Raw genomic sequence first — 26646 nt, 5'->3', positions numbered from 1 at the left:
TGGCCCACTGGTGGTCCACGAGAAAATTTTGGTGGTCTGCAGAAAAACTATTTGCATTTTTTATATTGTACTAAATCGGGGGTACTCAAACTAGGGCCCCTGGGCTGGATACGTGCATTGTAGAGAGTCTCCCCCTTTGGGGTCTTTTTCTGTGGGTTGGAGGGGGGAAGAAATTCCAACTTGGGGTCTGCTTCAACCTCTTGGTGTGGGGCTTTGGGCGAAGGCTGGAGGGAAGCACCACTGGTGGCAAAGAGCCAGAGGGCCCCTAAATTAAGAAGAATTTGTCCACACTATCAGATCTTCCCAATCTGCTGATGGGTCAGATCAAGAATGACTATGCTGGTCCTCTTACTACATCTTGAAGAAATTAGATTAGTCTGGTGCCCTTGATTTGTGCTAGCTGGGAGTTGTAGTCCATCCACTAAAGCTGGATGATTCCAGGCTAAGAAAACCAGAAATTACGGTTCCTGATTCCCCCTCTCAGCAGAGACTTCTTGAAAATAGCTGGGTGCATGAACATATTTCAGAGGTTATTCTCTTGCTATTCTACATTCAGGTCAGCAACGCACAGCCTGCACATACGAACACCCCAAGATAAGCCTCAAAAATATTGTTTCAGTATCCCGATGTTTATTTATTTATTTACTTTGAGATAAGGTTCAGAATGGAAACTGCCTCTTCCCCCAAAATTCATCACCCAAATTTGGCAGTCTGGTGAAACTCAAGCGACTTGGGAAGGGATAGGTATGGGAGAAGACCTCCTGCTTGCAATTATTCTCCTGGGCCCATTACAAGACACTAAAAAGCAGACCTAACAGGTGTCTGCCTCAGTGGCGCAGTGGTGAGAGTGCAGTACTGCAGGCTACTTCTGCTGACTGCCTGCAATTTGTCAGTTCGAATCTCACCAGGCTCAAGGTTGACTCTACTTCCATCCTTGCGAGGTGGGTAAAAGGAGGACCCAGATTGTTGGGGGCTGTAGGCTGACTCTGTAAACCGCTTAGAGAGGGCTGTAAAAGCACTGTGAAGCGGTATATAAGTCTAAGTGCTATTAGAAAGGAAGGAGGAAAAAAGGAGCTGTGGTGGCGCAGTGGTTAGAGTGCAGTACTGCAGGCTACTTCTGCTGACTGCCAGCTGCATGCAATTTGGCAGTTCAAATCTCACCAGGCACAAGGTTGACTCAGCCTTCCATCCTTCCGAGGTCGGTGAAATGAGGACCCAGATTGTTGGGGCAATTGGCTGAATCTGGAAACCACTTAGAAAGGGCTGTAAAAGCACTGTGAAGCGGTATATAAGTCTAAATGCATCCTTGATATGACATCAGCTACAGTCCTCCAGGAAACCAAGTCTCTCGGAAAATGACCATCCTTGTTCTACATTGGTGCTTCTTAATTTCAGCACGTATGGACTTCAAGTCCCAGAATTCCCCAGGCACCTGTACAGGTAATCCTTAACTTGCAACCTTTTAGCTGCCGAAGCTCACGTTCCCTAGGATCCTGTCCGCTTCCTCAGGAGCTACAGGATCAAACCGCATGCAATTCCACCCATCATTCCATTTCTTATACTGATCTAAGGGAGACTTTCCAATCGTTCAGCATTTTATTTCTCTATTTTTACAAGGAGGAAAACAATAACGTCTAACAAGCTGCACGTAGCAAAATGGAATATAAAAATGGCCTAAACTTTTCTTTGTGCTTGGAAACCCCTTTCTGGACTTTATGCTCGAGGTGGGGAAAAAATGAAACTTTGATTTTTATTTTTTTTAACAGATTAGATAGGTTTGTTGTTATAGAAGTGGCTATATTATGTAAAAGTAAAAAGTTGAGGTTAGATGCTATTATCTTATTCGACTGCCCCAAAGGGAATCGGAAGTCAATTTTCTTTTCTTTCCTTTTCCCCTTTTTCCTACACTTTTCCCTTCCCTTTTCCTTCCCCTATCTTTCCTACTATTAATTAAAAAAGAAAAATGGCCCAAGCAAAATAGATGCTATTAAACAACGGCAGAACACCCACGAAAGTAGGAATGTGCACCCCGAGACAACCTTTTCTTTGTTTATGGTTTTTTTTTTCCAAACAACTAATTTGTCGCTGCTCTTGTGCGGAAGAGTCTGAAGGGGGGAAAAAATAACCATAAATCTCACAACAGCCCCGCTATTTAAGCAGCTTTCTAGCTCGCAAAGCACACAAACTCTTCCCTCGCACAGCGATAACTGCAGGCACCAGTTCCGTAGCAACAGTTTGCAGAAACCAATTTCATTCTGCCTCAAGTACATTTAATGGTTACCTAACAAAGACTCTACTGTAACTGGAGAGGCTTTTCATGTGCACCGCAATCATTTAGACAGAGCTGGCAAAGGAGAGGGGGAGAGAGATGCCTCTGAGCTCAATAAGGGCAACAACAGGATGTGTGTGTGTATATATATATATATCTGCTCCGGTGCACCCTGTACTTTCTCTGGGTGGTCAACGCAGAAATCTTGCACAGGTGTGCTTGAGGAGAAAGGATGCTAAACCTAAAAGAAAAAGACCTAGAAGAAAATGCTAAGCCTCATAAGAGTGCAGAGAAGAGCAACAAAGATGATTAGGGGACTGGAGGCTAAAACATAAGAAGAATGGTTGCTGGAATTGGGTAGGTCTAGTCTAAAGAAGAGGGACGTGGCGGCTCAGTGGCTGAGATGCCCAGCTTGTCAATCAGAAAGGTCGGCAGTTCGATGATTCGAATCCCTAGCACCCGCGTAACGGAGTGAGTTCCCGTGACTTGTCCCAGCTTCTGCCAACCTAGCAGTTCGAAAGCATGTAAAAAATGCACGTAGACAAATAGGAGCCACCTTTGGTGGGAAGGTAACAGTGTTCTGTGAGCCTTTTGCGTTGAGTCATGTCGGCCACATGACCATGGAGACGTCTTCGGACAGCGCTGGCTCTTTGGCTTTGAAACCGAGATGAGCACCGCCCCCTAGAGTGGGGAATGACTAGCACGCATGTGCGAAGGGAACCTTTACCTTTAGTCTAAAGAAAAGAAGGACCAGGGGTGACATGAGAACAGAGTTCTGTTATCTCAGGGGCTGCCACAAAGAAGAGGGAGTCAACTATTCTCCAAAGCACCCGAGTGCAGGACAAGAAGCAATGGGTGAAAACTAAACAAGGAGAGAATCAAGGCAGAACTAAAAAGAAATTTCCTAAATCAGTGGAACAACTTGTCTCCAGAAGTTTTGGATGCTCAACACTGGAAGTTTTTAAGAAAAGTTTGGGTAACATTTGTCTGAAATGGAATAGGGCTTCCTTGCTGAGCCCTGGGTTTGCCTTGAAGACATCCAAGGTGTCTTCCAACTCTTGTTATTCTGTTGTTCTGTTCTACTCTACTCTACTCTACTCTACTCTACTCTACTCTACTCTACTCTACTCTACTCTACTCTACTCTACTCCACTCCACTCCACTCCACTCCACTCCACTCCCGTTTGAACAGACACTAAGCCAACGGTTGTAAGTCGAGGGATATCTGTACTTACGTTCCGTTTTTGCAGTGTGAAGCAACACACACCACAGGACCGCGTGGTTGTCTTTTTCGTGCTTGACAATCAGCCAACATTTATGGTTGTTTGCAGTGCCATTTTCAACATTTGTTGGTTTTGGTGGCTCTGACCAGATGTATTCGGACTTAAGACCATCGCACCATCCCTGCAGTCACATGATCACAGTTGGGTTGCTGATCAACTGCCTTGCATTTATGACTGCTTGCAGCATTCTGTGGTCATGTGATTGTAATATGCAATCTTTTGTTTTTTAATGATTTCTAGCAAAAATCACCCATCCGGAATCTGAATTCTGTCAATAAACAGGCAGGCCATTCGCTCACAATCGCTGTCAAAATTGTGATATAATCAGATCCCACTTGACTTACGGCCGCGAAGTCAAGGATTATTACCTGTAGTGCAACAGAATGGATTGCAGAAGAGCCTGGAGACAAGATTAAAGGGTGCCTGTGTGGCCTTGAACAGATGCCAACAGCTCATATGTACAGTTTTGCCCTTGAAAAGCAACGCATGGAACAAGAATTTGAACACACAGAACTGCAGCTCGTGAGAAAGCGCGAACCTTGGCAGATACAGCCTCATTCTTTGAACAGCATCTCAATCTGCCCAGTGACTTATTTTCCTCGGCTCGCCTTTGGCAGGTTATGCTAATTAATCCACAGACAAAAAGTAAAGTATATCCTAAAGGGGACTTAAGTGGGAAGAAAAGACAAAAAAGAAATCTGAATGGAAATGATTTTTAGACTGGAGGAAGGATTGGCTAGAATGCTGTTTTAAATCGTCTGGTTTTTTAAAAAATGCACAAATGTAAGTTCCATTCCATTCCATTCCATTCTATTCCTTTCCATTTTATTCCATTCCATTTTATTCCATTCCATTCCATTCCTTATTTGTATTCTATTCTACCCTACCCTACTCTGCCCAAACTATCCCTTTCTATCCGAGTTCTATTCCAGTCCAGTCCAGAACAATCCAATCCCATATAATCCAATCCAATCTAATCTATTCCATTCTATCATGGTTCCATTCAGTTCTGTTCCTAGTAAACCTCCATGGCTGACTGTGGACTTGAAGAGACCGAGGAACCAGTTCGGAGGCGTGGCAGGCCTTGTTCGCTGCCGGTTCCAGCGACCCAGTCTGCCATACCATTACCGGTTTGGTTCTACCAGTCCGAACCAGTAGGCACCCACACTGGGTGCTACCATTAAAACCGGCCATCCTGCTGAGATGTTTTGAAAAGGTGGAAGAAGTCACTTGTTGTACTTTCTGTATTTCACAAAGATCTGTTGCAAAATCAGCCGGACTGGTAAGATTATAAAGTTACACGTTACGAAGGAACAGGTGGTGGAGGAGGAAGAAGAAGAAGGGGGAAAAAAAAAACACCCCATCAAGCATTGTTTAGCCTCTGCTAATCAAACAAAGCATCAAATAAACAATCAGGAGCCACCTGTATTTTCTCGAGCTTTTTGGGGGATAGTAGAAAAACATGTTTTTCAATAGAAAGTTTCGTTTCTGCTTTCTTGGCCCCCACCCAAGGACTTGCAGCTCTTAAAGAACAATTCTGTCCCAGGTTCTCCCTTGCTGTCAACAGCGCCAGTGTCCACAATCGCAATGCCAGATGCTGAAAAAAATGGATGTTGATTCTGTGATAAGGTAGGAAATTAAGAATCGACTCTCCACTGAAAAGCCACACCAAGCAAGGAAACTCCCAGGCCCAATATAACACCCCAGGCACGATTTCCTCTGATTGAAGAGACTTCTGCAATATATACCCCATTTCCCTGAACATAAGACCTTCCCAAATAATAAGACCAATCGGGCTTTTGAGCACATGCGCAAAAACAGTGATGGCTAACCTTTTGGCACCGATTGCCCAAACTGAGATGTGCGTGCCTATGCATGCATTTGCATGGAACCAGAGCGCCAGAAATCCAAAGACTAGCTGGCCATTGCATGCATGCCTGTTTTTTGGTCATTTTCAGGCCATTTGGGGGAGCTGTTTTGGGGCCGTTTTCAGGCCATTTTAGGCAGTTTTTCAGGCCATTTTCAGGCTGTTTGGGGGGCATTTTTGGCACAGAAAAAGCCCCCCAAACAGGCAGAAAAACAGCCTGTTTTTCCCCATTTTTCGGACCATTTTCAGGCCATTTCCAGAACTCCAGTGCCCGCAAAGACCAGCTGAGAGAAGATCACATACACGCCTGAAAGCAGAACAGCAGCTGGCGACGGCCTGCATGCCCACAAATAGGGCTCTGCATACCATCTCTGGCACGCGTGCCGTAAGTTTGTCATCACATGCTAAAATAAGCCCTCCCCTGAAAATAAGCCCTCCCCGAAAATATTGCAACACAGCAGCAGCCGTGAGGTGACCACGCTCGACGCCTCCTGCACCTCAAAAATAATAAGACCTCCCTGAAAATAAGGCCAAGCATTTTTATCGGGGTGTGTGTGTGTGTCAAAAGAAAGTAAGACTCTGTCTTATTTTGGGGAAAACACGGTACATCAAATCAAACTGGTACAGAAGCTTCCTCGAATGCCTTTCTGTCTTGCTAAAATTTACTTTTGCAGAAAACTAGAACTGCTGCATTGTAAAGAACCCCTTGTCCTGAGGGTGTACTAAACACAACCTATGGCATCAAAGCTGCCACACTGGAGCAGGAAACCTAACACCCAACAACAAGAGCTGTGAGGTCCTTGGTGCTCTCTGAGCTTGGCGCTTTTCTTTGCAGACGTTTCATGACCCAAGTAGTTGACATCATCAGCGCTAGAAGAGAGTAGGGTTCTAGCGCTGACGATGTCACCAATTTGGGTCATGAAACGTCTGCAAGAAAGCCACCAAGCTCAGAGAGCACCAAGGAGCCCACAGTTCAACCCTGAACTACAAATATTCTCCTCTATCGGTAGCTAGAGCTGCGCAGATCATCCAAGGTACACTTTGTTTTGATGAAAGCTTGGAGGAAGCACGCAAGTGTTAACTCTGAATATCTGTGGAGCTCTAGCGACCGGTAGAAGAGAATAGTTGTAGTTCAGGGTTGAACTGCAGGGCCCTTACTCTTCTCTGAGCTTGGTGGTTTTCTCGTAGACATTTCATGACCCAACTAGGTGACATCATCAGTGGTAGAAAACCACCAAGCTCAGAGAGCTGCAAAGCAAGAAAGTCCCTTTTGCTTCTCTTGCTCCTAAAAGCAAACCAACTGTATTTGGTACTCTGCTGTCGCTACTTTTCTGGCAAAAGCTAGAAGACACACAGAATTTGCATCCATCCATCCATCCATCCATCCATCCATCCATCCATCCATCCATCCATCCAAGGAAGTCAGTGTGGTTTATAAACCAGAGTTTGTGGGTGACCTAAACCAATTCTGATTTATTTAATTAATTAATCCATTAAACAGCCTTTGGCCCTCTACCAGATCCTAATGAACATGGGTAGGGATTTTAAGAAACCACCCCAACAGAAGAGATGGAAGCCAGCCATTAAGGGTTTTTTTTTTAAATAAAACTGGCTCTAACAGGATATTATCCAACAACACCTGATCAAGCCAAGACAAATCTCCATTCCAATAATTTTTGAAACTATTTGCGTTGCCATTGGATCAATGCCTAGTTTCGATATAGCCAACACATCTGCCTTACAGATGAAAGAGCTGTTACCTTAAATTGATTGATCTCTCCCCCCCCCCCCTTCCTTTTCCTTTCCAAGCTGTATTATCCCTCTTTCAAACCAGGACTGTAGGTTAAGATAGTAAGATGCCTCACTGGGAGGCAAGAAAGAAAGTATAAAAAGTTCATAAAGGGAAGTTAAAAGGAAGAAGGTGGCCCAAACTATCACAAGTAGAGCCATAAACAACAGGAAGAAGTTTTGGCTAACCTAGACTTCATCTAAATATAATAAAGGTTTCTTGATTATTGTATGACAGTGTAACAGTCTACCTATGGAGAAAATGAGCTTTGCATCTCTGGAGGGTTTTAAGAAGTGGCTGGTGACTACCAAGTACCTACTACCACATGTGGTGGACATGTAACAAAAGCAAGGAAAGTTTGGTTACAAATTCAGATGTAGCTAGAAAAAATGGTTGGACAACGTATAGAATTTAATCCAGAATTATTTCTATTAGGTATTATAACAGAAGGCTATAGCAAAGGGTCAATATACCTAATACTTCGCATCCTGACAGCAGTGAGAATGGTGTATGCACAGCAATGGAAAAGTGAAAACACTCCTTCAGAAAAGGAGATAATAAGGAAAATATTAACTTGCGCAGAAATGGATAGACTAACATTAGAAATAAAAAACAAAGGGAGACAGGATATAATGACACATGGAACAGATTTTATCAATGATTGGAAATACAAGGTATCCAAATGATTTACACATTTTTTCCCCAGATTCCTTGGTTACCGACCACATCCAAGGCATTTTACAGACTTGGTAAGAACAGGCACTACCCATCATCCACTGCCTGAACTGAGATGCTCTCTTACAGGAAAACATGGCTTGAAAATATTTGTACTTTATTTTTTTTTCTCCCCAAAACTGGGTCTTTAATTCCTGTGAATATACTTCTGAGTAAGTCCCATTGAATTCCAAAGGAGTGGCTAGTATTTCAGAGCCAGCCCAAAAGGAAAGATAAAAACAGAAGCAGCTGGAATCGTTTATTCCGTCTTTCAATGGGCTTTTGAGAAATTCTGCATAATTAGCTGCTAAAGAAAGCCAAGAATCAGCGAATGAGGTAAAAAAGCATTATGAAAAAGCTACAGAAGAGGAGGATTAAGCTGGGAACTCAGAAACAACAGGGGAACGTCACCAGTCTAACATTTCAAGATTTCCTGTCAGAACTAAAGCCAATTAAAATGTCTTGCCGGAGAAAGAAAAATAAAATGTGCAATAGTGGCAAATACCTGAATATTTATGCAATAAAATCTCAGAGTGCGATCCTGGATGGAAAAACAAACATACGATCCTAAGCATAAAAGGTAAAGGTTCCCCTCGCACATATGTGCTAGTTGTTCCTGACTCTAGGAGGCGGTGCTCATCTCTGTTTCAAAGCCAAAGAGCCAACGCTGTCCAAAGACGTCTCCGTGGTCCTGTGGCCGCCATGACTAAATGCTGAAGGCGAACGGAACGCTGTAACCTTCCCTTCAAAGGTGGTCCCTATTCTTCTATTTGCATTTTTTTACATGCTTTCTAACTGCTAGGTTGGCAGAAGCTGGGACAAGTAACAGGAGCTCACTCCGTTATTCCGGCGCTAGGGATTTGAACCTCAGAACTGCCGACCTTTCTGATTGACAAGCTCAGCGTCTTAGCCACTGAGTCCCAGTGTTCCTAAACATAGATTATTGCAGACATGGGATGGGAGTGCATCATATACCTGCCCTTGGTTCGAATAACCATGATTTAGTTAGTAATCTCGGTTTGTTTGGTTCAACTAATTTGATTTTCCCTAGGAAAAGTGAGGAAGTGAGGAAACTAGGAAATGACAGCAAGATTTTTAATTCAGGAGAGAGAATTTATCCCAGATTAAAGACCTCGTACATTCTCTGTTTGTTGAATCCTGGCTTTCTTTCTTGAGCTGGATCACCATTTGATTTGGAAACAACGCAGATGTGTCCTTCATCGCGGTGTTCAATTCCCAGCTTATAAGTACAGTCTGCTTAATCACCGCCAAGCGTCATCTCTGAATTCATCAGAACATCTGGAGATGTTTCACAAACAGGGTGACAGCATCAAAAAGACCCCCGTTCCCCCTTAATCAGAGGGAGCGTGGAAGATGGAAAGGACGGTTGACTGAAAATTCAACTGATGTAGTCATACAGGGTACAGTCATACCGTATGTAACACTGGAATGGGTTTGTAGTTTATATTTAAAAGACCATAATGGGTTTGTTGCTTATGCAATGAATCAGCACTGTGGTTTCTGAATCACGATTTAGGATCTACAGTGATGGGAAGCAGTGCATTGAATAGGTCCACCCATCATACTATGCCGTTGAACCACCGTTAGCTGGATTTTTGTAACATGGTAAGCTGTAAACCAGCAGCTGGCTGCAGTCCCATCACAGATGGGGACTGAAGCCAAGAAATTAAAAGACGCTTGCTCCTGGGGAGGAAAGCAATGACACATCTAGACATCCTACTAAAAAGCAGAGACATCACCCTGCAAACAAAAGTGCATATAGTCAAGGCTATGGTTTTCCCAGTTGCAATGGATGGCTGTGAAGGTTGGACCATAAGAAAGGCTGAGTGCCAAAGAACGGAGTCCTTTGAACTCTGGTGCTGGAGAAGACTCCTGCGAGTCCCTTGGATTGCAAGGCCATCAAAGCAGTCAGTCCTAGAGGAGATCAAACCTGACTGCTCTTTAGAAGGCCAGATCCTGAAGATGAAACTCAAAAGAGTAAGGAAGGGATCACTGGAGAAGAGCCGAATGCTGGGAAAGATGGAGGGCAAGAGAAGAAGGGGACGACAGAGAATGAGGTGGCTGGATGGAGTCACTGAGGCAGTCGGCATGAGCTTAAATGACTTCCGAGGATGGTAGAGGACAGGAAGGCCTGGAGGGACATTGTCCATGGGGTCACAATGGGTCAGACACGACTTCGCAATTAACAACAACAACAAAGCTGTAAACCATGAGTTAAAAGCAACAACAGCCCTAACAAAGCCTAAGGCAGACTCAAGCCAAGCAAGTTTTATTTTAATACCTGTACACATTAGGCCTCAGTAGCTGATTTAGTTGCTGTATTTAGTTGCTCGTTTGACTCAGTATAAAAGCCATCTTCTCAGAACAGAAATAGCTGTAGGAAAATAAGTTTCATATTTTCAGAGCTGATTGATATCCTACTGGGTTTTATTTTTAAAGCAATTCTGTAAATTTACCCCACAAATATGTAGCCCACCATTTAAACGTTAAGATCTCTTTATTTTCCATCCTACACTGATTAGACTACTGTCTTCACAAGGCCAACCCCTTAGACATCAAAACCTTTTCAGAACTAGTGTCTTTGTGACAAATCTTGCTGTGGCTTTCACAGAAAATGTTGTGTTTTTCTTAAGGACGCAGCCACAGTTCTGAAACGTGGGGAAACTTATAAATGAAAGGTAATGCATTGGAAAACCAAAAAGAGATCTGTCAAAAAGTGTTAAATTCTAATAGGTCAGGATGTAACTCCATGATGGGATTATGAAGCTGCTGGCGTCCAATCAGCTGAAGAAGCTTCTTGGATGAGAAGCGAAATGTCTTCAAAGGAAAAAAACCCAGAAAGTCCAGGTGCCTCTTGAAAAAGCATCTCTGGGACAATCAGAAGAATGTTCCTCAACTTTGGGATCTTTAAGACACATGGACTATTACCATTGTCAGGGCTGAGATATGTTGAGTCAGGATTTTTATAATTTTTATCTTCCATGGAACCTCAGATCTGCACATTGGTACAACTAATTCCTAAATATTCACTCGTATAATGTATACGAGTAGAGCCGAGGTAGCGCAGTGGTTAGACTGCAGTATTGCACATCAATTCTGCTGACTGCTGGCTGCAGTTTGGCAGTTCAAGTCTCACCAGGCTCAAGGTTGACTCAGCCTTCCATCCTTCCGAGGTGGGTAAAATGAGGACCCAGATTGTTGGGGGAAATATCCTGTCTCTGTAAACCGCTTAGAGAGGGCTGAAAAGCACTGTGAAGTGGTATATAAGTCTAAGTGCTATTGCTATCTTCCTTCCTTCCTTCCTTCCTTCCTTCCTTCCTTCCTTCCTTCCTTCCTTCCTTCCTTCCTTTCCAGTGGTTAGAATCCAATATTTTAGGCTAACACTGCCCATAGTCAGCAGTTCAACCCTGACCAGCTCAAGGTTGGTTCAGCCTTCCATCCTTCTGAAGTGGGTAAAATGAGGGCCCAGATTGTTGGGGAAAATATCCTGTTTCTGTAAAATCGCTTAGAGAGAGCTATCAAGCACCGTGAAGTGGTATATAAGTCTAAGTGCTATTGCTATTGACTCAGCCTTCCATCCTTCCGAGGTAGGCAAAATGAGGGCCCAGATTATTGGGGGCAAAATGCTGACTCTGTAAACCAGTTAAAGAGGGCTGTAAAAGCACTATATAAGCGGTATATAAGTGCTATTGCTATTCACATGCCAACATAAGGAAGGAAACGGAGTAGGATAATGGAGTGATAAGAGAGGCAGTAGAGAGAGGTGCAAAGCACAACAGAAGTCTTGAGTTCACACACACACTAAAACAACATAGTTGTTGAATAAACCAGAACCGGATGGATTTGCACAATGTATGTTTTGTCCAACTTTGGCTTAGCATGATTAGCTGCATCGATCAACGAATGAACTGTCCCATAACTATCAAGGGGCAACTGGACCTTCTTATTTTTCTTTGAAAATGTTTCACTTCTCATTCTTCAGCTGAAGAAGCTTCTTGGATGAGAAGTGAAAAGTTCTTCAAAGAAAAACCAGGAAGCCCAGTGGCCTCTTGAAAAAGCACCTTTGGGACAACCACGGACCTAGATGATGGGAGAATCTACACAGAAATGTGGAGGGTTTTTAAAATACAGATTACAGGAGAAGAGAAAACATTTTTGATCAGGATCCATCCTCTCCCCAATCAAGTTCTAAATTACTTCTTGAACGTACCTCTGCCGTTTCTGCTTAATTATTCAGGGCTCTACCACGCTTGTAGACTCACACGGCTTGCGCCACATTCTGTTTTTCGTCAGAAACAAGATTTGCTAAGCTGAGGTCAAGTCTTGCATTTGGAAACAGGTCCTGGCAAGTAGGATATTTTCTCTACACAGTTCGTGTGCTCTGTTGTTTGTCATTCCTCATACCAAGAGGGATAATTCACCATTTGTCCGGCATGAAAAGACAGCATTGCACACCCTAAGAGTTCTTAACTATCTCTCTTTTAAGGAAATCCTTCGTTGCCTTACAAGCCACAATCCTGCAGAGTAGGAGGGATCCAAAAACCATGTGGAAACTATCTCAGGCGTACACAGGCAGGAAGTGTGGGATTGAAAAATTTTAGCAACTGGTTCTTCCCACAGCAGGGGTGGGAATTTTCACCCTCCCCAGACTCCGGAGGCGAAAACAGCCTCCCCCGGGCTTCAGAGGCTTTCCAGAAGCCAGAAGCAGGTCCGTTTCTGGACTTCCAGAACTTCTAGTAGGCCTGTTTTTCTCCCTCCCAGAGCCTCTGTGCAGTCCCTGTACTTACCTGTCATGATGAGCAGGCGACGGGGTGGGGCCAGCCAATCCTTTCAACAACTGGTTTGGTGAACCAGATGCAAAATTAGCATCCGCTTCACCCGAACCGGTCCGATCCAGCTGAATCCCACCTCTGGCCATCTCCCATTATGGACCTATGGACAGAGACGTGCGATTGCAACCTTTCTTGTGTGATTTGATTGACACTCGGCATTTAGATGGTCAGAACGGGGAAGTGGCTATGCAGGAAGATGACATGACAATAAGGAAGAGAAGCACAAGATGCTTTCATCCAAAATCGTACTGAAAAGCATACAGTAGTTCTCAATTTAGGACCGTAATGTAGTCAAACTTTTACAGTTGCAAAGCCGATCATCCATGAGACCGACTTGATTTCACAACTATTTTTTGCAGCAGTTGTTAAGTGAATGCTGCAGTCACCAAGCAAACACTGTGGTCATTAAGTGAACCAATTATTCATCGTGGACCAATTTCCCTCAAACCAGAAGTAAATGGCAATTTTGGGTCAAAATATTGTAAAACGTGGTCACATCACAACAGGATGTTGCCAATGGGTCAGCTGACCCCCAGTTGAAATGGGATCATGTGATTAGGGGGAAACAGCCATCAGAACCTCTAAACCAGGTTCTGTAAGCACCCCAGGGGAAGTCCATCATAATTTCAGCCAGTCGCTAAGCAACGAATTGTAAGTCCAGGACTCTCTGTACGCATTCATGTCGGTCAAAACACAACACACGCTTTTCTTTAGATGTGCTTTTTTCAAATTACAAACCTATTCAAAACTGTTAATGGGGCCATCAACTCAAACTTTTGTTAAAGGTAAAGGTGAAGGTTCCCCTTGCACATATCTGCTAGTCGTTCCCAACTCTAGGGGGCGGTGCTCATCTCCGTTTCAAAGCCGAAGAGCCAGCGCTGTCCGAAGACGTCTCCGTGGTCCTGTGGTCGGCATGATTAAACGCCAAAGGTGCACGGAATACTGTTACCTTCCCACCAAAGGTGGTTCCTATTTTTCTACTTGCATTTTTTACATGCTTTCGAACTGCTAGGTTGGCAGAAGCTGGGACAAGTAATGGGAGCTCACTCCGTTACGCGACGCTAAGGATTCGAATTGCTGAACTGTCGATCTTTCTGATCGACAAGCTCAGCATCTTAGCCACTGAGCCACCACATTCCTTATGTCAAGTTATGTTATTGGGAAGCAATTTTGGTGAGACACTTCTCCTTCTGGCAAACAGAATCAGGTTTCCAACAATAAAGGCTCCCTCCAAAATGAAATGCTGGAAATTCATGTCGTTCCTGCCCTTCCCCCCCCCCCAAACTCAGCAGCGGTTCCACGAAATGCGATGCTTGCCCAGAACAAAAATTTGCAACGTTTCCACTTTTTTCCAAATTCCACACACACACACACGTACACACACACACGGCTTCTTCAACCCCGAAAACATTTCAGAGAAGTACGATTTCCTTTATGGTTTATTTTCTCTTTTTTTTTGCGACGTGTTGCATCTGTGTAGGGAGGCATTACAAAAAGGCAGAAGCGGCTCCACCAAACGGAAACGTTCTTTAAAAAGGGAAACGAAGCAGGGTGATTTGAGGAGCAGATTACGCTACCGATTGGTGAACAGATGTCACTTGGTGAAATATTTGCTCCCTCGCACTCCGAGAGAAAGGCGTGTCATCAGCGGGCAGGGAGATGCCTGCATTCTGCACAATGCAAGATGGTTGTCAGTTGCTAATTGAGTGCCCCCTTTTGCAAAAAAAAAAAAACCACAAAACCACAACGTCCCTGCGTAGGGCGCAGAGGGCTGCGTCCTGAGCTCACGTAGGACATGGTAAGGCTGGGTTGCTTTTCTGTTGATGCGTGTCACGTTCTCGAAGCCTTGCTGCACAACATTGGCAAGAACTTGGGGCATTAGAAACAGGACAAAGAAAGAGGCTGTGTCCATGCAACCACGAATTCAGGGTAAACTCAACCATGGCTGTCTGAATTAACCCAAATGTCAGATTTATATTGTAGTAGGAATCATAAATGAGCCACAGTCTAGAGCAGGGGTGTCAAACTCGATTTCATTGACAGCCATTGTGTTTGACCTTGGGGGGGGGAGGATTGTGTGTGTGTGGCTGGGGGCATGATCAGGATAGGCGTGGTCAGCTCAACGTCAAGGGTCCGTTTTTGGCCATGACGGCCTCCTGCAGCCCTCTGCCAGCTCAGAGAGGCTGTGTGTGGCCTGCCTCAGTTTTTGCTGGCAGACAGATCCAGGAGGCCATCATGGCCAAAAACGGAGCCCAGGCAGGCTGCATGCAGCCTCTCTGAGCTCCATTTTCGCTGGCAGAAGCACCATGGGCTGGTCCTTCACTACTTCAAGAGTCGTTCTGCAGGCCAGATCTAAGCACACTCCACCGTACCTGGACTGCAGGCCTTGAGTTTGACACCCCTGGTCTAGAGGAACATGACACACCAAACCGCAAGTGTGCTAATTGTGTTTTAGTTTTGTATACAGTGGAGTCAAACTGAACCTTTGACCTCCTAGCATTTTCTGAGCCAAGACAGATTAAGCCGGCATTGGGTTTAATTGGGGTTTAGCATGCTGTGTGAAGAAGCCAACCGTGACGGCTTGCAAGACTTCATACCAAGAAGCACCCTCACTGAACACAACAAATATTCTACACAAAGGTTGTGAAACGTGTGTGAACAAAAAAACTGCTAAAACTGTTGTGTTGTTTGCAAGTCTGATGGTACTTGGAAGCTGTTCCCAGAAAAATACACACACACACACACACACACACACACACACAAATGACAGTTCCTCTTGGAGTGAAGAGAAGTGTCTGTGCACGCATATGTGGGCAGAGAAAACCAGGAAGAACTCTTGAATCAGACACAGGACTTGCAAAAGACACGTCTGCCTTAACCATCACCAAAAATATTGTTGCGTTCACGCCAACTTGTTTTGCCAAGGACTTCGGCTGAGTGTTTTGCACAACCCGACCCTGTATTAATTTTGGGAAGCTTCAGTTGGCTGGTTTTCATTTCGCAGCTTGCACTGACCTCTGGTTGCACACCGGAAAGCTTGTTTGACTTGGGGTGACCCTAGTTAACTACAATGCATTCATCAAATTCTGGTTAAACAAAGGATGGTTTAACTCATTGGGTGATTCCCACCCATGCAATGCAATTCCAGGATTCATACAGATGTGGTACAACAGCCTTCCTTACTTTGGAGCAGGCTTTTCATCTGCACAAGCCAAGATGATAGAATAGAATAGAATAGGATTTAGAATAGCATAGAAAATAGAATAGGAGAGGAGAGGAGAGGAGAGGAGAGGAGAGGAGAGGAGAGAAGAGAAGAAGAGAAGAGAATAACAGAGTTGAAAGGTATTTTGGAGGTCTTCTAGTCCAACTCACTGCCTAGGCAGGAAACCCTACACCACTTCAGACAAATGGTTATCCAACGTCTTCTTATCTACAATCATCTTTCCAAGGTGACTTAGAAAGGAAACTAGAATACTAGATTGGCGAACCATCGCTCCACCAGCCTTCGGCCCTGTTAATCTTCAACCTCCATAAACCCTCAGAAGATCTGAAATGCATTCATTTCTGAGAAGTGCCGATTTGGGAATGGTCCTTCTTAAGCTATGATTTCTGGCTTATTGGAAGAGCAGAAGAGAGGATGGTAGCAGTCCTTTTCACTGAAAGCCCATCCTCACATCATCCAGGACGCAAAACCCTTCCCCCAAGATTCAGCACCATCTGCGTTGCGATCATTACACTTTGGTCTACTTTAAGTCCTCAACAAGAACAGCTTTGTTTGAGCAGGTACCCAAGTTGTGTACACATACACAACATCTCCAGTAAGACGAAAGTGTTCCAAAAGCCATGACTTACTTTCCCTTCCCAAATCCTTCTGTCACCTGTTAACCCTCTTACCTTCGGCAAGGGCATCTTTGTAGGTCAAGACCCCCCCCCCTTGACCCTTTCATCAAACCCCCCCAATCGCCCACCACCACCACATTCCCCAGCTAGGCGTGGACCAGGGCAGAGGCAAGAGCCCCAGACAGACAGGGCCACTTCTCTTTCTCCAAGACCCCTCCCCAAAGGGCAACATCTGGAAAGCATGGGGAAGGAGGTGGGCAACCTTGGGACCCTGCTCTTTCCCCTTGTTTTATAGCCCAGGCAGTGAAACCCCCTCCCCAAACCACCAGCACCACTCCCCACACCCCAGTCCCCTCCCCGCCAGCAGAGGGGACGCCAAAGCGGGCGGTGGCCGTCAAAGAAGGAGGGGGGGGGGAGGCCAGGACCCACACGCCCCACCCTTGCTGGGCCCGGCAGGGGGGAGCTTGTCAGGCTGCCCAACCTCGCGCCTGCGATGCCCGGCCAGCCGTCCCGGAGCCTCACCTTAGCCGCCGTCGGTCCGAGCGAGAGACGCTGCTGGAACTGTTCCCTCTCCTTCCTCCTCCTTTTTCCTCTTCTTCTCTTTTTTCTCCTCCTCCTTCCTTCTCTTTTCCTTTCCCTTCCTCCTCCTTTTCCCCTTCTTCTCTTCCTCCTTCTTTTCTTCTCCTTCTCCTTCCTCCTCCTTCTGCTTCTTTACCACTCCTTCTCTTTCTCCTCCTTCTCCTTCCTCTTTTCCTTCTCCTTCTAGCTCTCCTCCTTCTTCTTTTCCTCTTTCTCTTCTAGTCCTTCTTCTCCTCCTCCTTCTTTATCACGCCTTCCCTTTCTCCTTCCCCTTCTTCGGCTCGAGAGAAAGAAGAGTGACTCAAAAGCGGAAAGGCGCTGCCACCAGCCTCTCCCCCAACCCCGGCCCGGGCTCGCCGGCCCTGCCCTCTAGTGGCGCTGCCTCCGCAAGGTGAAGCGCCCTGCTTTGTGCCGATCCTAAGCGAGCACAGTCGCCGGCCGGGAGAGCGCGCGCAAAATCCAGGCGCGCGCTGCGCCCGCCAAGCTGCCTTCAGAACAGGTGCGCCCGGGGGCGGGGCCTCGGAGAAGCTCCCCCTCTAGCAGCCCCCACTCTTCCTCCCTTGTCCCCCTCCACTCCGCGGAAAAGGTATTTTCGGTGCCTCACGCCCGGAGTTGTGCTTTTTGTTGTTGTTGTTAAAGTTGTACAAAACAGATAAAAATTAACATCAACTAATGTAAAGAGCAGGAGAAAGGAAAGAAGGAGGGGGGGAGGGGGGGAGGAGAGAGAAAAGGGGAAGGGAAGGAGGAAAGAAAGAAAGAAAGAAAGAAAGAAAGAAAGAAAGAAAGAAAGAAAGAAAGAAAGAAAGAGGGAGGGAGGAACGAAGTGAGGAGTGGGAATGAGGGAGGGAGGGAGGAAGGAGGGAAGATGGAAGGATGGATGGATGGGAGATAGGGAGGGAGGAAGAGAAGGAAGGGAGAAGGGAGGGAGGGAGGGAGAAGAGAGAAAAGGAGGAGGGAAGGAGGAAAGAAAGAAAAGAAAGAAAGGGAGAGGAAGGAAGGAAGGAGTGGGAATGAGGGAGGGAACGAGAGAGGGAGGGAGAGGATGAAGATGGATGGACAGACATTAGAGAGTGATGGATGGATGGAAGAGAGGAAGGAAGGAAAGAAAGGAAGGAAGAAGGGAGGGAGGAGAGAGAAAAAGAGGAAAGGAGGAAAGAATGAAAGGGGGAGGAAGGAAGGAGTGGGAATGAGGGAGGGAGGAGGGAAGATGGATGGACAGACATTAGAGAGTGATGGACGGATGGATGGATGGGAGAGAGGGAGGGAGGAAAGGAAGGAAGGCAAAAATGCAGAAGCTTTCCAAATATTAAACACACCCACACTCACAACCACACGATATAGAACTATAATTAAAGAGTTATGTATGGCAAAGATATAACTTTCTTGAAAACGCATCCCCTTGTCTTATTTTCCGTGCTGTCCTCTTTGAAGAGCTAATATTTTCCTATCTTATCCATAGTCATGCTGCTAATTTTATTAGTATTATGATTCATGGTAGCCTCCTTGTTGAACTTCTCCAATTATCGCTGATCTTGCCTGATAAAAATCATGTATTAAATGACTTTTAATCAATCGGACTCCCAACGCCACTGGCTGGATTGCAAGCATACTTTGGGCCGGCTATATGGTACCACTACAGTAAGTGTCCTCTTGCTTAGTCTAATGGGGAGCCATTTAAATAAAAATTAGGAGTATGCTGCCATCTTAGTGGGTGACAAAAGTATATTTTTAAAGTGCTTTTGATTAATTCAATGCAGGGTGAAGCAGATATTTTTTTAGCCAACATTGCTCTGCTTCTCAATTTCCAGAGACTCTCTTGACGTCAAATGAAATGCAATTACCAAGAAAAAAAAAGATGGGATTTTTCTAATGTTGCAGGAGCTGGGTATGTCTAGTTTAATGAAAAGAAGGACTAGGGGAGGCATGATAGCAGTCTTCCAATATCTCAGGGGCTGCTACTTAGAGGTAAAAGGTAAAGGTTCCCCTCGCACATATGTGCCAGTCGTTCCCGACTCTAGGTGGCGGTGCTCATCTCCGCTTCAAAGCCAAAGAGCCAGCGCTGTCCGAAGATGTCTCCATGGTCATGTGACTGGCATTACTAAACACTGAAGGCGCACAGAATGCTGTTACCTTCCCACCAAGATGGTCCCTATTTTTCTACTTGCATTTTTTACGTGCTTTTGAATTGCTAGGTTGGCAGAAGCTGGGACAAGTAACGAGAGCTCACTCCATTAGGCGGTGCTAGGGATTCGAACCGCCCAACTGCCAACCTTTCTGATCGACAAGCTCAGTGTCTTAGCCACTGAGTCACCGCGTCCCCTGCCACAAAGAAGAGGGAGTCAAACTATTCTCCAAAGCACCCGAGGATAGGACAAGAAGCAACGGGTGGAAACTAATCAAGGAGAGAAGCAAACTTAGAAGCAAGGAGAAATTTCCTGACAGTTAGAACAATTAATCTGTGGAACAACTTGCCTCCAGAAGTTGTGAATGCTCCAACGCTGGAAGTTTTAAAGATGTTGGATAACCAGAGATAGGACTTCCATTTGTCTGGAATGGTGTAGGGGATTGGACTTAAAGGTCCCTTCCAACTCTGTTTATTCTGTTCTATTCTAAACAAGATCTTCATCCCTAACAATGCTGCGTGTTGCCTGCAAGCATCTGATTGGGGAGAAGGAGGAATCACATCAGCCGATCAAGTCAACCCTGTAATCTCCAATCTGCTTTTCTTTTAACCAGAGAGGAAGCAGCTTTATCAGGCCTGCTAACTGCATAAGCACCGTCTATTCTTGGCGATATCCTTTCATTTCCTGTGCAAATGCATCAAATTAGAAATGCCTGGCTACTGTCGCTCTGACTCTTCTTTGACTAGCCAGGTTCCCTCCCTTGCTTATATTACAAAGGCTCCTTTATTTGCTGACCACCTGTTTCTCCGGCAGGATGGTAATTCTTACGTTTCCCCCAACAAAACAGCCCACCTGACCAGCCTCTTTGATTAATGCTGGCCGTTTTTCTGGAGAGAGGACAATAGTCGGGGAGGTGCCGGCTGATTTTATTTATTTATGTTCTGACCAAGGCTTCCCAAGAGCATGAAGCAAACTCCTTATCCGGGCAAAAAACCCTTTTATTAATTTACTGTGGATTCTGCTCATTCACATCCAGCAAAGTCTTTCAAGGGAGGATTTACGGTCACAGACCTTATCTGGCTTGGAGAGCTGCCAGGCCGATATCTGCAGAACTAGGCAAAGAGTCTGGGAGAGTCACGAACCAATTAAGTGAACTGATTGTCTCCTGCAAACTCCACTCCCCTTTCGCTCCTCTTTTATTTCCTCTGGGAGGGGCCATTCATTGTCCACCTGTGGCCTTACTCCCAAGCCGACCCCTGTTCTTTAGCTGTTCCCTTCATCTGGCAACTCTGTCCATGCGCACACTGGGAACAGGCTCCAGTTGTTCGTCTGCCTCACTGATGTCTGACTCTGAAGGCAGCTGATAACTGGTTTATGGCTCTGGCCCCCTCTCTGCCTCCAACACAGAGCCCTTGTCCAAGCCTTTCTCCAGACTCCAGGACTGGCCCATGTTCCTCCCCAACCTCCTCGCTCTCTGAATCCCCTGCCAGCTCCACTGGCTACTGGCGGACCACAACAATTTATTCATTCGATTTATGTAAGAGAAAAGTAGTCATTTTTCCAGGTTTCTCAACGTAGTAGGAGGGACAGATACATCCTCGGAGAGGATGGATTCATTCGTTAAGATTTGATTTAGCCCCGGTGCCTTGGCTAAGACATTGGGCTTGTTGGCTAGAAAGCTAGCAGTCCGGGTTCAAGTCCCAAGCGCCACATGATGGAGTGAGCTCCCGTTCCTTGCTCCAGCTCCTGCCAACTTAGCAGCTCGAAAGCATGCAAATGCGAGTAGATAAATAGGTACCACTTCGGTGTGAAGGTAACAGCACTTCGTGATACCACACTGGCCACATAAGTACGAAAATGTTTTTGGACAGCACTGGCTCAATGGCCTTGAAATGGGGATGGGTACCGCCCTCTAGAATTGGCAACAACTGGTGGAGTAAAATCCGCAGGGACTCCTTGGTTTACTTATAAATCATCATCATCATCATCCTCTTTTAACAACCTCATAATCCCTTGTGGGATGGAGTCTGGATGGAGCTGAATGTTTACTGGCCGGATGCTTTTCCCGTCGCCAATGTGGAGTTTTGTTCAGCAGATATATTCTCATTGTGCCCAGAGAGAGAAATATCTGCCTCTACCTAGAATCGAACTCCTGATTATGAGGCGAGAGCTCCACCTTTAGGCCACCGCACCACTCCCTTGGTTTACTTATAACTCCGGGCATAAATTACAAATGACAAGTTATCACGGTTAGATTGACACGAAGTTGGGAGCTCCAGAATGCTGCAATACACTAGTTCTGACTTACAGCAATTCGTTTGAAGTTTCAACATCACTGAAAAAAGTGACTTATGGTCAGTCCTTGCACTTATGACCATTGCAACATCTGCACAGTTGGCTTGAGATTAAATAAATAAGCAGACTCCTCTTGTCCCTTAAATAACTCGTCCTTTCTGTTTTACTAAACTGGGCACACTTCAGTTGAAGAGGTTCATTGCTATAAAGCCATCTCTTTATTAGGTGATTGGACTGCAGCTGTTACCTTGGGAACAGGGCTGAGTAAACGTTATGTATTATTTTTAAGTTAAAATGAACTTGCCTATGTACTGCATTCTACAAGCATAATAGTACTGATGTATTTTTGGCGATCAGTCTCCCCAGGGCGTTTGCTGATTTGAATGGTGATTGTAGAAGAGCAGAGAGGCAGCCCCTGTTAGGTCTAAGAGCTAAGGGCTAAGAAACTAGGAGACTATGAGTTCTCTAGGGTGGCTTAGTGGCTAAGATGCTGAGCTTGTCGATCAGAAAGGTCGGCAGTTTGGCAGTTCGAATCCCTACCGCCACGTAACGGAGTGAGCTCCTGTTACTTGTCCCAACTTCTGCCAATCTAGCAGTTCGAAAGCACGTAAAAATGCAAGTAGAAAAATAATGACCACCTTTGGTGGGAAGGTAACAGCGTTCCGTGCGCCTTCGGCATTTAGTCATGCTGGGCACATGACCATGGAGACATTTCCAGACAGCGCTGGCTCTTCAGCTTTGCAACGGAGATGAGCACTGCCCCCTAGAGTCGGGAACGACTAGCACATATGTGCGAGGGGAACATTTACATTTACCTAGTCCTGCCTTAGGCACAAAGCCAGCTGGGTGACCTTGAGCCAGTCCCTTTCTCTCAGCCCTAGGAAAGTGGCAATGGCAAACCACTTCTGAAAAACCTTGCCAAGAAAACTGCTGTAACTCATCCAGACAATCTTTTAAAAATCAGACAAAATTGAACACAAGGCAGTGGTGGTGGTGGTGGTGTTACAATAAAGTATCAGTTAGTCTCCTGTTCTTATTATTCGGAACAGGTAGGGTATTTTGTATAATGTTAGATCCCTTGCCAGAATTTTTTTTTAATCTTATGTAAGGAAATTTGAAGCAAAAACCCTGCTCTAATAATTCTTCTTTAAACCTGCTTCTGTAATTTTAATGGACCAGCACCACCTGTTGGTCAGCCAAGGTCATTGCAAGTCCTCTGAACTCCACTTACCTACCTTGGTAGTTGGGAAACCAATCCATAATAAGCTCAGAGACCCAATCTTCACCCACAATCAGGTAGGTTGCTCCAGGCAATACTGCCGGATCGGTGCAATGTGTGCGCATTTGCACAAAAATAGGTTTGCTCTTAGAGGATTTGGAGGTTTATCTGTAGTGCTTCTGCTTTTAGCTCTACAATTTGGGATGAAGACCCTTTGAATGGTGTGGGGGGTAGGAATGGATTTCCAGAAAAAAAAATTGCAGACTACAGGAAGCAGGAGCATCACTCAGGTGACGCTGAGGACATACAGAAACCTCCAAGTGGCCTCTATGACCCTTTAAAAGGATGCAAATGACCAGCTGTCTACAAGGAGTGTAAATCCTCCCATTCCCCACCATCCAGTCAGAGCTGAAGAAGCTTTTTGGATGAGAAACAAAATGTTTTCAAAGGGAAAAAAGAAAAAAGAAAGCCCAGTTGCCTCTTGAAAAAGCACCTTTGGGACAGTTCATACTGCAGCTGCATAACATTGGTTTATCCCAAACTGCTCATTTTAGGAGTTTCTTGAGGGTAGCTCTAAATAACACACCTCACCCTTTGTGTGACATGGGTCAGTTCTCTCTTCAACCAGGATACACCCTGAAATGTCTACCCAAAAGCTACTTGGCATGATTCAAAAAGAGGGCTGTGAAAATATTTACAGAACCCGCACACCTTGGACATAAATTGTTTCTACTCCTACCCTCAAAACAATGCTATAAGGCACGGCACACCAAGACAACTGGACACAAGGACAGGTTTTTTTCCTGAATGCCATCACTCTGCTTAACAACTAATTCCCACAACACTGTCAAGCTATTTACTAAGTCTGCACTACTATTAATCTTCTCATCGTTCCTATCACCCATCTCCTCCCACTTATGACTGTATGACTGTAACTTTGTTGCTTGCATCCTTACGATTTATATTGTTTTCTTGTATGATGATTCCTTATTTGTACCCTATGACTATCATTAATTGCTGTACCTTATGATTCTTGACCAATGTATCTTGTCTTTTTATGTACACTGAGAACATATGCATCAAAGACAAATTCCTTGGGTGTCCAATCACACTTGGCCAATAAAGAATTCTATTCTATTTCATGCTACGCTATGATCAGGGCTATGTAAAGGGATGAGAAATATACCCTTGACTTCAAAGGAAGGACAACATCCATTCATCCCTCCACTCAAATATGTGGGCTGTTTCCTCCCATTGCAGACAGGAAAAAAAAGCAAAAGAATGGGGATTTTGCAAATATATTAGCAATGAAAACCCAAGCCAGATGAAGTGCCAAAAGGCTTTCCATTGCAGTGGAATTAAAAGCTGGTTTAAAAAAAAAAACGTAGCCCACTATCCACCCCCAGCTAATAAGTCAGCCTCCAGGTAAGTCAATTTCTAAATTCTATATCTTTTCTGCAAGTTATGGCCCACCCAAGTTGGATCACCATAAAATGGACAATTCTTCCACAAATTGCTAACCATTTGTTTTTAGGTTTTCACACAACAGAATAATGTGTGACTGGGATTTAATCCATATTTTAGTTATGCATACAATCACATCAAACTTGGTTGCCTTGTCCCCTTCATTTTGAGAGACGGGTCAGGGAAATGTTGGGTAGAATATCAACGTTCTGTAGGAAATCATTAGAATGTGGTACACAATGTTAAATGTTTAGGAACTGGTGTGCTGGAGGTGAGGACTATAGAATTTATTGATGGAGTTAAACTAAGCATACCAAGTTGTGATGTAGAGGGTACTTCAAACTCAAAACTACTTTGCAAAATGTAGGCGAGGTTTTTTTGTTTTTTGTTTTTTGAGATGGGAAATTCTGCTATTCAATATCCAAACCATAAGTCTATCAATGGTTAACTTGGTCATTTTGGAGAGTTAATTGGTAAAATAAAAAGTGGTGAGGGGAAAAAAAAATTGCATGCCTTAAAACAGAAAATAGATGCCATGAATGATAAAACGTTGTTGAAACATTTATTTTTATATATATTTCACAAAATTTTTCCACAAAAAAGTATTGAAACTCAAAAAAGGAATTAGATTTGAATTGAATACAGAGATGAAGTGTACAAGATAAATGATCAGGCAGAAATTAAAAGGTACTGAAAGTGATTTTTTTTTTAAACTTCAGATTGAAAAAAGACGAACAGTTCAACTGTTCGGTTTAAATAAAGATTTGCTAGATATACATGTGTTTCATGAATACCAATGCTGGTTATTTGAGGCAAGTAAAATTCCTCAATTTTTCCTTCATGCTTTTTTTCTCCTTCTTCTTCTTCTGTTAGAAAGATATTGTTTACAAAATGAAACTTGAGCAGTCCAGGAAAAGCTATTTTTCCATTAAAATTTATGAAAACCATAAATTGAGACAAACCTAAGATTCCCAATGGAATCAAGATTATCTTCCCGCTATCACCACATTAAAATAATCACATGCTTATTGGAACACCAATCTCTGTAACCGGGCAACCTGTTTCCAATGAAGAGGGTGATTTTTCCAAAAAATTGAATAAAAAAACCCCTTCAGTGTGGTGCAGTAATACAAACTGGTGTTACATTCGTAACAGCATTTTAAAATGGCAGCTAATAATAATAATACTGGATTAAAAATAATTTAGAATTTTGTTCCCAAAACAAGAGTGTCAGGGTAGGCCTACAGTTATAAAACATATTTTTTTAATTCCGAATAAATATTCTGATAATGCATAATGTGAATCCTTGTGACAAATTCTAGTTCGCGAAAGGCATTTGGCTTTAAAAAAAATGATTGGAACAAAACATAACTAATAATTCTTTGTCAAGTTAACACTTTTCTTCTTTCAAATAAAAAAATGCCTAGGGTTTTAGATTATTATGGTATTTTGAATTTTGTTTTCCCCCTCCCCTTTCGTCGTTTCGAAGTCAAAATGCTTTATCATCTAGTGTTATTTTATTCATTTTTTTCAGCCATGACAGTTTTTGGTTGTGTTGCATTATTATAATTATTGTTCACTTAAAAAGCTTTTTTTTTTTGCACTTTACCAAGTGCCAAGTTCAGGTTGGTTTGCAATTTATAAAAGAAAACATCTGAAAGTTAGTATTTCTTTTTTTAAAAAAAAGAGGGGGGGGTTGTTTTCATTCTCCAGACCGCATACACCCAATAATCTTACATTCGGAATTACACACTTTCCTCTTTATAAAGAAAAATAAAAATAAAAAGTTACAGTAAACGTCACTTTTACATTCTATCCATTAAAGTGCTCCTTGTCTGTTTTTTTTTTCTTCCTCCTCCTCCTCTTCTTCAGATAAAGCAAATGACTGCAATTCAACCCCTTCCCTTCTGCATTCACAACACAAATTTCACTTCCCTCTTAAAATCCAAAGCCCTGCCTGAGCTAGGAAACCCATCCTAGGAAGCGGGAGAATTTCAGGAAGAATTAACACGGCTTGGTGCCTCTTTTAAGACAGCATTTGACGATGCCGTCCCATTATTGAAGACTGTTTTAATTCTCTCGTAAGGCTGGATTTTAAAAGTCTCTGAAAAAGGGAATGAGGTAACATTCAGGTTTTTTTTTCTTAAAAGAGAAAACAACAATTCAACCATTTTGCATTAATGAGTCTCCTTGCTTTTTTTTTTTTAAAGGAAGAGCTGTAAAGCTGCAAGAGAAGGTTTTTTTTCCCTTACCAATTGCTTTTAAAAAAATCCAGGATAAAAGCATGCAAAAAAAAAAAAAAAAAACCCAAACCCCACAACCAGAATTTGAATTACACTACCCTTTCCCCC

At 44.0% G+C, this 26646-nt stretch overlaps 1 protein-coding gene across 1 annotated transcript in view; it reads right to left on the bottom strand.

Moving 5' to 3' along the window:
* Nucleotides 1–17640, bottom strand: part of ADCY7 (adenylate cyclase 7) — a 72922-nt gene extending 55282 nt beyond the window's left edge. The window contains exon 1 of the mRNA XM_081963268.1: nt 17138–17640. The gene's annotated coding sequence lies outside the window, so the exon portion shown is untranslated. The remainder of the gene's footprint in view (nt 1–17137) is intronic.
* Nucleotides 17641–26646: the final 9006 nt, after the last annotated feature.

This window comes from Natrix helvetica (genome assembly GCF_964273705.1).
Source record: "Natrix helvetica genome assembly, chromosome: 10".
NCBI classification, from domain to species: domain Eukaryota; kingdom Metazoa; phylum Chordata; class Lepidosauria; order Squamata; family Natricidae; genus Natrix; species Natrix helvetica.
This window is presented reverse-complemented; position numbering and strand designations above follow the sequence as displayed.